General features: G+C 42.5%; 1 pseudogene; it reads right to left on the reverse strand.

Moving 5' to 3' along the window:
* Positions 1–494: 494 nt before the first annotated feature.
* Positions 495–2,562, reverse strand: LOC149255768 (putative anion transporter 1, chloroplastic pseudogene; annotated as a pseudogene).
* Between the last annotated feature and the right edge of the window lie 12,188 nt (positions 2,563–14,750).

Genomic DNA, 14,750 nt, shown 5'->3' on the forward strand with positions numbered 1-14,750 from the left:
TCACAAACTTCCAGATCTGGCCTGGATCTACCCAATCCGGAAAACAATCGAAGGAAACGCCAAAATCCAAGAGATCTGGAACCCCTTTCGGATGCGGAGTTGGATGGCTAAGATATGACAAGAACCGAGCCACCCCAGAGGGTCAAATCCGGGTTTCAAATCTTTGTGAAGATGCCAAAAGGAACCATAATCGTGGTCTAGACTTCTGACAACGACATGGTTTCAGATCTAAAGAACAATATCGCCATTCAGACTGGCTACCCGGCTGAGGAACAACACCTGGTAAATGAGGGCAAATCGCTGCAGGAATGTAGAGCCATGCAAGGATACAACATCAAGCTAGGCTCCACAATCATTCTCAATATGAGATTACGAGGAGGAGCCGAAAATGCTGGAACTAGCTCGCAAAGCAATGGGGCATTTAAGGAAACAGTGAAGGGCAAAGGAAAAAAGCCCACAGCTGTCACGGAACCTCCAGGGCAGTACATTGTAGATCAAATGCCAGAGAGCCCAGCCATCTCCATCGAAATACCAGAGGTAAAAAGTATATATTCAGATCTACAAAAAAATGCAGTTATTTGTAGATTTAATGGATTTTGGCCTAGAACTGATGCATTGTATCAATGGATTCACTCGGTTTGGACAAAAAAATGCCAAATCTATCTATACCCCAAAGGGTTCTTTATAGTATGTTTTGAAACAGAGGAAGAAAAGGAAACAGTTCTCAACCAAGGGCCATGGTTCTGGGGCAGTGCTGGCCTCTTTATTACCCCTTGGTTTCCTGATTTTGATGCTAACACCATGATGGTATCAAGAATGTCAGTATGGGTGAGGATGCATAATCTTCCTTTACATTTTTGGCATTCAAAGGTTCTAATAACAATTGGAAATACCTTGGGGAGAATGTTAAAGATAGACGCAGAAAGACACATAAAAGGAATATTTACTTTCGCCAGAATATGTGTCGAGGTAGATCTTAGCCGAGGATTACCCGAGAGCATCATCCTGAATTTCAATAATACACAGTGGAAACAACCTTTGGACTATGAGAATATAGCTTTCAGATGCCGGGGATGTCAACAAACAGGTCACTTGTACAATGCATGTCCAAGCCTCAACAAGAGCAAGCAACAACAAAGGAAGCCGAAAGGATGGTAGAATATAGATGTTGCATATAAGAAGGCAACTACAGCAAAGAAAGAAGAACAAAACACAGCAAAGGATAAAAATCAGGACAATAAGGACAAGGAGATTAATGAGGAAAAGGAACAAGAGCTCCAACCGGAAATAAGCGGTAACAAACGAAGCCACAGTCCTGAAGGATCAGATTCAGATAAGGAGCAACCAATGAGTACGATGGAAAACTAGCTAGCTATTATTGACTCCCCTCCCAACATGGATGGTTGGCGAAAAGTGGAGAAGAAGAAGGGTAGGAAGACTTAGACCAGCTGGGTTTCCTTTTTTGCTGCATTCCGGAATAGTGGAGCAGCTCATTCTTTTTTCTGTTTCTAGGCAGTGCTGTACATTGCGGGCTGTATGATCAATTTTCACACAACCAAAATGAATTCTTTATGAATATGCTTGTAACTTTTTATCCTAATAAAAAGTTCGCTTTTTTCTTTTGGAAATTTTTTTTTATATCGTGGTTTCATTATAAATATTGCAAGGATTGAATTTGGAACCAATTTTGCAAAGGCCCAAAGGGAAACAAACAATATTAAATTATTCCCTTTCGAATCATGTATTTCATTCCAATAACCATGTTGTAGAATATATAGAGTTGATCTAGCACCAACAACACCAACCAAATTCGTGGTGTCTAACGGGCCTAGAAATACCCAAAATAGCGTGGGCCAATATCTTGATGATTGGAATAAAGCCTGGACTGAGAAAGACATCACTTCCTTGGCTTCTTTTCATGCACAAAAATTTCATTTCTGAAGAATTCACATGGCCTAGTTGGTCAAGAAGAATGGAGGGCCAAGGAAGCTCATTGTTTGCATAACCTTGTGAACAATTGTAATTGGTATACCTCTTTTGACTAGTGTATCGATAATACATCGTCCTAGATTAGAAGACACAGCCATAGTAAGCCAGGGAAGAACGCAGAAGAGACCCAACTCAGTGAGGTTGAGCTTCAAAACCTAATTGTAATATGTTGGAATCTAGGTGAGAATAATGAATGTATCCCAATTGTGGCAAAGGTGTGAAGTTATCAATGTCCAAACTGGTGCCTTTGATAGAAGCAATATCCATGGTATGAATTCAACACATTCTTTTAGATTTTTATTCCCTAGGATGAATTGTATCTCTTATGCATGTAGATATGGATATTAAAGTGTTGGGTTATATAAATTTCTCATCCACAAAGCAAACCAAATGGCACCGAGGGAGCCAATTGAAAAAAAAGATAGATGACCACCTAAAATTGAGTATGAGAATTGGAGACAAGGACAATCCTATCACTGAACCAAGATACATCTCATTGTATACTACTACCAATGATCAAGTTGTTTCTTTAACAAGAACCCACCTAGACAATGGATTTTTCATAGTAGGCATAGCCTTGTCCTTAACGTTATCATTTGCATTTTTGTAATACAATGAGCTTCTAGCTCAATTTCTTTAGAAAGAATAGTTTTTCCATGTGTTACACTCTGTAACAGCTTAAGAGTTTCCTAATAGGCCTCATTCTCTAGACGAAGTAAAGGAGGATTTGTCATCTGGGTCATCCAAAACACTTCCTAGAGTATGTATGGGTAAATGGTGTTGCAATTTAATATGTGATGAAATTATGTTATTAGAAGGTCCTCAAGCCAAGGAAGCACATGGTAAGAAGCCATGGGTCTTAAGTAGGTATTCTTTTAAAGAAAAATCTTGACTTGTGCAAGTTGAGGGAATATTTTTCATGTATGTTATCAAAAGCTATTACAGGAATGCTTGTTGTGTAGGCTGCAAGGGATCATCAAGGACTAGATGTGGCTCAAGCCTTGCAATAATGTGACATAGCTAACCCAAACCCAAATTCTTGACCTATTTCTCAGGAGAATGTGGGACTAAAGCGAAGTTCTGATTTAGAATCCATAGATGGAGACATGAGGGAGTTATTTGAGTTTCAAGAAAGTGGTCATCTTGAGAATTAGAGCTCAGAAGAGATTTATTTATCATATATGTTACAGGGTGGGCTTGTTCACTTGTGTTTTTGTTGGTTCGTTCTTGAACTTGTGTTTGATTTCATCCTTCTTGTAGAGTAGCAAGGACTAGCTATTACACTTTCAATACAGAAAGTGTAGGTGTTGGGGCTTTCATTTTTAATTTTGGGCTTTTTCAAAAAGGAAGGCCAAAAATAGGTCACGGGGACAATGGTTGGGGTTGCGGAGCTAATAGCCAAGGAAAGGGGCAAGAAATAAGAGTGAATGGGCAGTTGCAGCAAGGTGGCAGAAGAGAACAGGAGCAACAGAGCAAGGGAAGATAGAAGCCAGTCGAGGGCAGAGTCAACTGAGTAGAACTAGTAGTGGGAATGTGGAGCAAAGGATGAAAGGTAGAAGATAGCACGAGGAATGGGTTGGTGATGAAGCAAATGAGCAAGGAAAAGATCCAGAGATTGTGCTCAGTTGTGGGAAGGTGGGGATTGTTCTTTGCTCTGGCTATGACCATCCTTGATAGTTGTTCTCTTCATGTATTGGATGAATAGGCTTTGAGCCTTTTGTAATCTGTTATGTACTCTCTTATATTTCAGTTAATGAAAGAAGTAATTTGGTATCCATATTGTATTGTTGTGTTTCTTGTGGGTTATTTAAAATTTTAAATGAATGATCATTAGCCAGGTAGTTTCCTGTGATGATATGAGTATAATAACATGCTTGGATAGTATAGAGGGTTGAGTGTTATGAGCTATCGATGTATGTTATTTGCAACTTCCTTGATACCCCCTTCGGCCCCATCTAACTTCGGTCATAGCACGCCTCGAGTGAGACTCCTTGCCCCTCCGAGTAAGGTGAAAATGTCAGCGTTGTCCTAGACTACAACGGAGCCTTGTTGGCCCCTTGTGCTCGAATCCAGGGTCTCTTCCATGTTGTCATTTTCGTGCCAACAATTGGTAACATTGTTGGGACTTGAAATCAAAAAGAGGGGTTCAGAATATGGTATCGAGTATTTTTAAGAAAGAAATACGAAACTGGTGGGATGACCAAGTGGATTGGTTTCCGTCACAGCAAGCCATCCTTCGAAGTCGGACTATCCCTAAGGTGAACGATGAAAACAAGATCTTCTGGTGCAAGTTCCTGGAAGAACTATACAATTGGCTACAAAGACTGCAAGTGAAGGGTCGGCTAGAAGGACAGACGCCATCTTGTCATGATTCGATTCCCATGGATCTTACAGCGCTCCACCGCCTGGACACCGATCTGACAAAAGCAGTAGATTTTTGGGTACAGACTACTCTAGAGGGACACGTGGTCAAATTCACAGCAGAAAGTTATCAATCCTTCTTGAAGGTTGGCATTGTGTTCTGATCTGGGCTAAGAAGGAAGTTGTTGAAAGAAGTACCTCTTTGGATTAAGATTCTGATGGTGGAAGAATGCTTAATTTCTTCCCAAGGGTTGAGCATGGCAGCATAATACCCTAGTATGGGGGGGAGGACCTAAAGGGGGAAATTCTACTGAATAGGGGACTGTGATGCCAACGAAAGGATGGATGTAGAAGATTCATGGTGGGCTAGGGAAGTAAGAGCGCAGAGGAGATTGTTGATAGCAGAAAAGTGGAAGGAAAGGACCATGCAGGCAATGAAAGTGCAGACAGAGGGACCACACCAAGCAGGAGCAGTGTCGAAGGCTCCAGAAGGAAGAGATGAGATGGAGGAGAACTCAGAGAAATGAATAGAGATAGATAGGCCAGGCGGAAGCCCAGAAGGTGATAGGAGCCCTCCCTCCCCAGTTGTGTGGGAGGTGTCTAATGGAAGTGGTCACGGTAATCTTGAGGAAGATATGGAAGATGAGATGTGTGATATTATGAGACAGTTGTTTGCAGAGGACAATGTGCCAGATGGAATCAAGCATCCAACCCCCCGAAGCTCAAGTAGTATTCACCCCGACCTTCCCGTGGTACTTTACAACAGTCCTGGTAAATTTGTTGCTAAGTTGCTTAAAGCGATATGGATACATAGTGTGCATGTTAGATATAAGACAGGTTTTGGTACCTCTAACAGTAATGGGAATAGTGATACTAGTAATCTAGGATTGCAAGGATATCAATAGCATGGAATCCAAGGCTTTATGTTTCTAGCACACACTCGAGCCAGAATGGGAGGATCCTTTACCAGATACTCGGATTTCTCTGGCCGAGGGAACGAGGATGTGGAGAAATAATAGTACCTATGCAAAGCCATATGGAGACCTCGCTAGAGGCCTAACAACATGAAATTGATCGAATTCCATGCCACCCTTAGGGAGAGATCCCTGAGATGGTTTATCAAATGGGCAGAGTTAAACCAGAATTCGACCGTAGATGACATCAAGAAGAGCTTCATGCAAGAATTCAAGCTTCCCAAAACGGATCAGCAAGGGTTGTTAGAGTTATGGGATATCAAACAACATGAATGGGAAACCACTTGGGAGTTGATGCAGAGTTTCAAGGATGAAATCGGCAAGCTGAGTTACACTATAGACCCCAATCACCAGAGGGATTGGTTTATCAAGGCACTCCTACCCCTTACCCAGACACCCTTAACACAATAGAATATTGAGACCCTGCAGGATGCTTTGGAGCAAGAAACTTGCATTGAGGCTACGACAGGGTATCCACATGAGTATCCGGGGGGGGACAGATTCATAAGATACGTCGATCATGGGCTCCAACACTAGAACGCCAGTCTAATGGAGAAGTTGAAAGACTTACATCCAGTCCACCCAGCGAGACCCAACGTGTGGTGCACCCATTATTTGGTTGAAGGTCACTTCGTGATTGAGTTCCCGAGACTGAGAGGCACGAGTACTACATCAGGGCCTGCCAGACCATAGGGGGCTCCGCCTATAGCAAGAGTTATAGTGATAGGATCTTAAGGAGCATTCCCAAGCCAAAACCAACCTGAGTACTGTGAGGTATGTAGGGACTATGAACATTCACCACAATTATGTTTGATATTGCAGAAGTACTCAAACATACCAAGAAATAACTACTGAGAGTTCTGCACATCCACGACTTGCCACACAGACCAGTGTCCAGCATTGGATGCACTAGCAGAGCACCAAGACCGGTCGATATTTAGGATCAATGAGACTACTCGCGGAGGGTGAGAAGGAGGAGGAGGAGTGAGAAGAGGAATAACAGGGGGCAGGAACCTGCACGATGCTACAAATGCGACCAAGAAGGGCGAGTCACCAGGGACTGTCCTCTTCTAAGAAGACCTTGGTGCTCTCAATGTCAGGTTAATGCATCTCCTACAGAGGATTTCCCTGAGTTGACTGTGAGTTGGGAAGAATGAACTAGACAACGGGGACTAACTTGATCAATGTAGAACCAAGGGCTGCTAAAATAATTCCACTATCCAACATAAACATAGTGACTAGGGGCAGAAAGAAGACGGGGGTTGACTTGGGTGAGCCAAACCAACCCCCGATTATTCAGGTATCTTCCCCAAAACAATCATACAACCCTAGACAATAGAAGAAATACTATCAAGAGGCAGCAAAGTTGTTTCAAAACTCGACAAAATCCCAGAAGGACAAGGTGCCATATTTGGCAAAGGCCATTATTTCCCGCCTGATTGAGGAATGGTTCACATTGTTCTTGTAGATTGTCACAATGATCAGATGTTAGGGGAGTTGCGCAGGAGTTTGAAATCAGTTCTGCCTGAAGGAGAAACTGGGGAAGAATGAATCTCGGTGAATCTGCTGGAGAAGCACATGAGAAGAGTATGAAGAAATAAGAAGAGAACAGGAAGGGAATTAAGAATTGATGCACAAGTTGTAGGATTCCAGATCAAAGATACAATGTTAGACCTAGGTTCAGAAGTTAACATTCTACCCAGGAAAACATGGGAGGCATTGGGGAAACCACAGTTGAAGTATTCATCAATCCAACTGTGGATGGCTAACCAGTATTGCATTCTGCCCATCGAAAGGTTGGAAGATGTGGAAGTAGATGTAGCAGGAGTGAAGACACACATAGATTTTGAGGTGATAGATATAATGGGTGACAAATATCCTTACCCAACATTGCTCAACATTGACTGGGCTTATAAGAATTATGTTGTCATCAATCTCAAGAAGGATTTGATGATATTTGAGGTGGAGGGGATGCGAGTGATACAACCACTTGATCCATACTAGGGGCCAAGATTCATGGAACCATTAGATGACCGAGATGAACCTAAAATGCTAGAACAACTCTACCGATTAACAACAGGAAGGAGGGAATATTACATTAATCCCACAGTGGAGGGTTCAGAAAGTTGGAGGAGTATATAGAGCTCAAAGGTTGGCTCTGAGGTTGCATGGGATCCTTGGCAGCAAGGAGGATATGAATTCGATGCCAGATGTTGCGCTACTATATGCCACATCAACTAGATTGGAATGGAGGTAAGTGATTATCCTACTTTCCATGGCATAGATTCGGTAGACATATTTCTAAATAAGGTTGATAGAACCATAAGGGAAATCCACAAGGTACCGTTGTTTTACATTACACTACAAGAAACCCCAGCACGTTGGTGGGGAGCACACCACAACACCTTTTGTGACTGGGATAAGATCAAGCAGGTCATGAGAGAAAGGTTCAAGCAAGAAGGGGATCGACCACTAGAGATTGTAAAATACAGGGGGAACTTTGATCCCTGACAACACTTGGAGAGCTGCATAGACAGATGGAATAGGGAACGAATCCTGAAGGAACTATGGGTACACATGTTCATACACACCTTGGGTACAATCCCTCAGGAGTGGTACATACAAGAATAAATTTGAAGACAAACAAGGGACTAGGACGCACTGGCTGAACAATTCAATAGTAGTTTTTCATTCAAAGATAGTGACAGATGGCTAACCAAGGCTTTGTATGCCATAAAAAGAATCCTCTTCACATTAGGTCAATTGTGGGAAGGATGCATTGACAAAAATTTCCTGCAATACTTTTACGAGTCAAGGTACCTAGAGTCCATGGCTTGTGGGAAGGTGAGCATAGATCCAGAGGAGGACGATCTAGATGGATTGAGGCACCTGATGTTTTAGGATACTAAAGGAGAAAGGGATATTCAAGAAGGATCGGCAATAGATGCCCCTCACTCCCAATAAAACTACAAAGGCACAACATTGGCATGGAGGACAAACCTAGGATGGCATCAATCAGGGACTACTGGGACGAGCACACGACTAAGGAAATTTTTGATCTGTTGCGGGAGTATGAGGACTTATTCCCAGCTTCAGTTGTTGAATTAAAAGGAATAAAAGGAGACATCGGAGAAATGAAGATTGTGCTAAATCCTGATGCCAAGCTTGTGAAGCATAGACTATATAGGCTGAATCCAAGAGTAAAAGAAAAGGTCAAGAGGGAGATAGATAAGATGTTGGAAGCAGAACTCATCTTTCTAGTAGATGAAGCAAAATGGATCAGCCCAATAGTAATCCAAAACAAAAATGATGCCACAGAGATAAGGGTTTGTGTAGACTACCACAGCATCAACAACACCTATGTACATGACCCATTCCCTACGCTTTTCAATGATGAGGTCTTGGATAACGTTGCGGGAAATGAAGCATACTCCTTCACAGATGGGTTCTCAAGGTATCATCAAGTTCGAATAGTAGAGGAAGACAAGAAGAAAATAGATTTCACCACAGAATGGGGCTCATATGCATACCATGTCATGCCATTTGGCCTAAACAATGTGCCTTCCATTTTCTCTCGAATTATTATCACCTATTTCAGAGGTTACATTCACTGATTCTGGGAGGTATACATGGAAGATTGGACAGTTTATAGCCTATTGAAGAAGCATTCCATCTTACTCATAATTATGTTTGATTGGTGTAGACAGTTACAAATCTCTCTAAACCTAGAGAAGTTTATTTTTGAAGTTCCATTTGGTACGTTGCTATGCCACATCATTTTCAAAGAGGGTGTTTGTGTGGACTTTACAAAAGTTGTGGAAATTGTAAACATGGAACCACCAGCCAATGTGAAGCAGTTGTGATCGGCACTGGGCCACACAGGGTATTAGCGTCGATTCATCCATAACTATGCATCCATCATCGCTCCCATGGATAAGATGCTCAAGAAGATGAAAGCATTCAAATTGACAGAGACTTGTCAAGTGGCATTAAACATCCTGAAGGAAAATTTGGTAAGTGCTCCCATCTTATTATACCCAGACTAGAATAAAAAATTCCACGTACATATCGATTCATCAGGCATTGCTCTAGGGGCAGTGTTGGCACAACCAAGAGAAGGGAACTTGGATCATTTGATCTACTTTGCAAGTAGGAAAATTTCAACTGCGGAAAAGAACTACACCACGACCGAGAGAGAATAATTATCCATGGTGTACTCCTTGCAAAAGTTTTGGCACTATTTACTTGGAGCCCCATTCAAATTATTCACATATCACTCGACATTGACATACTTGGTCAACAAGCCAGTCTTAGAGGGAAGAATCTGTAGGTGGTCGTTGTTGTTCCACGGTTTTACATTTAAGGTCATCATTAAACCTGGTCGGTTGAATGTAGGACCTGATCACCTCTCAAGACTGGAATCGGGGGAAAGTGGGGGCTCCCTGGATGACCAACTAATGGACACTGATTTGTTCCACATAGAAGCAATACCATATTACTTGGAAGAAATCACAGCTTTTGTGGCCACAGGGCAATGTCTGGAGCGATATACGGCAATGCAGAAGATACACATGGTGGTGCGAGCGACTGACTATCATCTTATCATAGGACATTAATATAAGTTGGGCCTTGATTAGGTTTTTTGCGGTGTCTCCTCCAGCATGAAAGGAAATATGTCCTATGGGAGTGCCACTCTTTGAGAAGTGGGCAGTTGATTTCATCGGTCTAATCAATTCGTTGGCACGTCATTCTCAGGCACAGTATATTATCATAGCTATCGAGTATCTCACATGATGGGTGAAGGTGACCCTAGTGAAAGATTGTACAGCAAACACAACCGTGAGGTTCATTTTTGAAAACATCGTATCAAGGTCTGGGTGCCCAAAAATCCTTACGAGTGACCAAGGAACTCATTTTATAAATGAAACAATTGTGTCTCTCCTGCAAAATTTCCTAGTCCAAAATCATAAGAGAAGCCCATACCATCCTTAGCCTAACGGGATGGTCGAAGCCTTCAACAAGATACTTGAAAAGGGACTAACGAAGATATGTTCGACGAATAGAGACGATTGGGATGAGCGTGTACCAGCCACACTATGAGCTTACAGAAAGACAGTAAAGCAATCACACAAGCAAACACCTTTCTAGTTGGTATATGGACAGGAAGTCGTGGTACCGGTTGAATTTGCAGTACTGAGTATCTTCATTACTCAAGCTACAAAGATAACAGACGATGCATCACTATAGAAGCACTTGGAGGATTTGATGGAATTATATGAAGCCAAATTTCTAGTTGAATTCCACCAATTCGTTGAGAAAAGAAAACAGAAGGCATGGCACGACAGGAACATTAAGAAAAAATATATCATAGTTGAAGGGAAATTTTTATTTTATGATAGCAAGTTCTAGAAGTTCCTGGGCAAGTTGCAGATTGGTTGGGTTTGTTCATAGTCACGGAAATCAAGGATTCCAGAGCAGTTAAGCTTTTGCAACTAGATGAAATATTGATACCAAGATGGGTGAATGGCGCATGCCTGAAGCCTTTCCATCAACCCAACACCCAATTTTCTAATTGATGTGGTCTTTGAAAAAGTCCCATAGGTAGGTTTAGAGTCAGCAGGAATAAGTTAGTCAAGCAGTTAGTCTGTTTATTTCTTTACTTCCAATACAATAAAACTTACGTGTTAGTTCAGTTGCAGCACCTATGCCACCACACCACAACCAGCTATGGTCAGGGAAGTCAGTCACATTTTTCACAAGTCTCATCCATCGTACTCAGTATCTTTTCTGTAATAATTAGGCAATAATACCCCTGTAAGGTAAATTTCCGTAGAATCTTTTCCTATTATGGAAAGAATTAACCAATAAACGTTCGCCATTATGGTCGCATTATTACCCATTTTCTCCACTTTGTAATTTTTTCTGTGATACATCATCGAAGTCAAGTACAAATCATTCGGTGGTGGATTAACACAATCAAGTCTACATAGGGAAAGTTGACATAGTAATTAGTTAGTGAGTTTAGTCAGAAGCGTTGTGTCAAAGTTAGTCTACTTAATTTGCATGTGTATGTTGAATGTTTAAGAATTTCTAACTCAGGTGGTAGAATTTCTCGAGTCCCAGTTCGAATCTATCAATGTTTCCCAAGCATTCATTATCAACCTCATGTCACTGTTGTTTATCAACGACACTACAGACTGACAGAGTCAATCATATCAGTTCCTGACGATAAATTGGATGAGTGAATTGTTGTTTTAGAAATGCTATATGGGAAACACGACAAGTCAACGTTGGTAGACAACGACCTCTCTGGTTGCTTCCAGTTCCCAACGTTAATCAGAAGGTGTACATGGAAGAAGTTTCCAAGGATGATGGCACCAAGGTGACAAAATCCATGGTAACATTCTAGGGACTTCAGTGGTCGACATTGATAAATCTGCAGAGTCTACTAGTCTTCAGAACTTCTCTAACTGCGATGCAATGCACCAAAATTCTAATAATCAAAATGCATGGCAGTTCACTTTGGTTAGACAGAGAATATCCCATCCATGTAGATGACATTCAATGCCTCACCAGATTATCAGCAACAGGCAATGCAGTCTCGATGGTGTTTCAAACAAGCGCAAAGAGAGCAAAGAAAGAAGGAGACAAATACTACTACAACAAGTACAACACCATACGAGGTGGCATGGGAACAAAGATAGATTTAATCAACAAGGAATGTATCAGATTCACCTGCTATATCATCGCTAGGAAGGTGATGCAGAATTTCTCTAGAAATGAGTGTACTTTAGACACAATCTCAGTTGCGGAACATTGTGTTGAAGGGGCTTTTCTCAACTGTTATGTGTTCCTGTTAAACGAATTATTTGAGGCATGCGAGGATGTCTATAGACGGAGCACTAATTTTATGTTTGGATACTTGATCATGACCTTGGCAATGTGGAAATGGTGCCCTCCCACAGGTAGGGACTTGGCAAGGATCATAGGCGACCAACCACTGGCTCTTAGATACACGTCATGGAGAACATCTGGGGACCCAAGCAACAAGGAAATCAATGAGGCAGCCTTCAGCAAATGGTACTAGAAGATGCTAGAGATCATAAGGATAGAAGAAAGGGTTCCCAAGGGGTTGATTGATGCATACTCATAGGACATCTGGTTCGGGGTAACGCATGGCCAAACTTACCTTAGACCACAGTGTGCCCACCCAGATACTTTTCAAATGAGGCCATAGAAGTTTACGATAGAAAAAGGGGCATTCCACACAAAGGTCAGGTTGTGGCCAGGGGTCACTTGTGAAATCAAAGAGGGATAATACAAATATTTGTACGGGGGCATGCAACCACAATAGCAACCTATAATAGTAGATGTGGTCGGGAGCAGCAAGAAGAGGGGGGCGGAGGACTTGCATCTGATGGTCTGTCAAATACAGAAACAAATGAGTTCCCTTAAGTAGACCCTTGCCAGCTTCACGAGTTCATTGGGTATGAGTCCCTAGTCTGTTGTTTTTCAAGGGTTTACTTTGTTCAATCTAATCATTACTACTCCTCTAGTTGTGGCTATCCCCCCTCGCATTCACAATCAAATCCAACAATCCCCAAGCCCAAGAAACTCAAAGGTACCAAGGTATTTGCGACCAAGAAGCAAAAGAACATGCCCGTCGTGCATGTTGTTGGCCTTACCAGCGATGGACTTCGATCAGCATCGGCCTCCCCAATCGTTGAAGAAACCCCACCATCCACCTCTATTGTTTCACCTAGGTCGCGGGATCCATCTCCTTATATAGCTTCTACCACCACGACCCTATCCGACACCATCCCCCCAAGCACCCGCATAGCCAGCGAAGAAATGGAAGTTGATTCGGTTGTCCAATCCACCATGTCACTCACTTGGGATGAAGACCATACAAATGTCCAAACATCCATGATATCCCTATTTCTAGGGTCGAGCTCACTCCAGGGAAAGGAGTCACTTGCCTCACAACCACACTCCACCGAGATCGAACCATTTGAGGCCTCATTTCTGATAAATTTCCCAGTTGTTCCAGGCCCAATCATTATCCCTCCCACTCCTTAGTTTGTTGAAACCACGCAGCCTGCAACCTCCCCCAAGGCCACTCCAAAAACTATATTGCTGGCGGCCAACCCCTACAAAGAAGTTTCCCAAACCCATCCACAATGCAGTCCTAGAACCTTCAACACTGGTCCTCTACATAGTTGTTCGAGTTCATCCAATAGGAAGCACAGAGGGTTGAAAAGATCCAAAATGACCTTGTTATCGAGCACGAGTAGTAGAAGCAACAACTTGTCACTATCTCGGTGGAGCGAGATCAGCTCTGACATACCAATCAAGAGCTGTAATCATAGGTTGAGCAGGTGACATCAAAATTGCGAGCCCTTTGGCCAACTATGTCTAATTTTGTCATTGAAGCCCTGAGGATTTTTCTGCGTGCACACTAGTCGACTGTTGCAACCACATTCAAACAACATGCACAGACCTTGTGGCTACCACCAAGGAGCTGAAGAAGAGTTTCGATGTTGCGAGATCAACATTACCCGATCTGTCTACTAGCTACATCGCGAAGATCAAGCAGAAACTCAACATTGTTACCACACTGAAAGCTTCACTCACTCGTGCCCTGACGAAGGGATATGTGCTAATGGAGCAAGTCCACGATTGGTCAAGTAGCTTGGCCCTCAAAAACTAGCCAGTGTATCCACTTCACCAAAAACTCCAACAACGCCTCGCTGACAACAAGAACTGTAGGGACAAGGGCCAAATAAAGTAGATTGATGAAGAGAATGCCTCCCTCAAGGCTAGGGTGCAACAAATTGAGGATGAATCGACCAATACTTTAGAAGAAAATTTGTGATATTAGGCCACCGATCTGTAGGCATGTTATTACTCTGCGGGAAGTATATGATGAGGTAGAAGAATAATGGAGCACCCTACAGAACATCTGGCCCAATCAACCAAACTCCAACATAGCAGCTGAATTTCTCCAGAAGGTTGAAACCATCATAGGTGCCTAGCAAACTGCATTGGATGACTATACCCACTTCCACCAGGAGACAATTGTCGTAGTACCTAAGTTGGGGCCTTAATTTGAAAAGAAGGCCAAAGTGTAGCAAAAGAATCACCGAAAGAAGCAGGACCAACACAGCCAGAAGCAAAAGCACCAACCCCGTAAGAAGAAGAACCAGCACAGCAGAAAGAAATAACGACAAAGGCACCACCAGGAACAACAATAGAGCCGACATCACTTGAGATAGATTGACTCAGGGATGAGTCAAAGAATTGTGGTCGAGGCCTATTGGGGCCTTCATTTTGAATTTTGGGTTTTTGCAGGAAGGAAGGACAAGAACAAGTGGCGGGGACAACGGTTAGGGTTACGGAGCTGATAGCCAAGGAAAGGGGAGGGAA

This window comes from Pinus tabuliformis, chromosome 7 (genome assembly GCF_031772625.1).
Source record: "Pinus tabuliformis cultivar Carrire ecotype Pingquan chromosome 7, CPIR1, whole genome shotgun sequence".
Taxonomy (NCBI): Eukaryota; Viridiplantae; Streptophyta; class Pinopsida; order Pinales; family Pinaceae; genus Pinus; species Pinus tabuliformis.